Below are 870 nucleotides of genomic sequence, written 5' to 3' on the forward strand. Positions count from 1 at the left end.
TTTGAGATTATATTTATATCTTTAACCTTAGCGATGAATCTTTTTTATTTCATAGAAAATAAACATTTGTCTTATTCTGCAGCCTACACCGGTTTTAAAAAACTTATGAAAAAATTTGAAATAATTTTAACTTTTTTATCTCTGCATTCCCCAGGATAGGAGCTACCATGGATATGCTCTAATCTGTATTTAGTCACCACATCAATGATAAGCGTGGAAGATGGAGAGATCCCAAGACAAAGTTTAAATACGCGAAGGATTCGGAACAATTCTCAATAAATATGTTTGCAAATTTTGAGATATGCTAAACTATAATACTGTTTTTTCCTATTTTAAATAAATGTAAAATAAATCTATAGTGGCTTATTTTCATAATTTATTTTACAATAAAATTGAAAAATAAACGCGCGTTTAATGGACATTTAATTAACCAGGTTTAATAATAAAACAAGCATTTGTTTCCTTCATTTGAAAAATCGTAAATTACGAGAAAAAAAATCTTAACTAATTTTTTTGTTTTTACTACAATAATAATAAGAAAATCATTTTTTTTGGAAAAATATTTAAAATGTTTATTATAAACTTGTGTGTCTGTGTTTTGTGTTTGTCTGTTTGTGTATATTTCTACCTTTCTAGTGTCTGGTTTGTCTGTTTGTGTATATTTCTACCTGTCTAGTGTCTGGTTTGTCTGTCTGTGTATATTTCTACCTGTCTAGGGTCTGGTTTGTCTGTTTGTGTATATTTCTACCTGTCTAGTGTCTGGTTTGTCTGTCTGTGTATATTTCTACCTGTCTAGGGTCTGGTTTGTCTGTTTGTGTATATTTCTACCTGTCTAGTGTCTGGTTTGTCTGTTTGTGTATATTTCTACCT

This window comes from Eurytemora carolleeae, unplaced genomic scaffold (assembly GCF_000591075.1).
Source record: "Eurytemora carolleeae unplaced genomic scaffold, Eaff_2.0 scaffold2313, whole genome shotgun sequence".
In the NCBI taxonomy this organism is placed as follows: Eukaryota; Metazoa; Arthropoda; class Copepoda; order Calanoida; family Temoridae; genus Eurytemora; species Eurytemora carolleeae.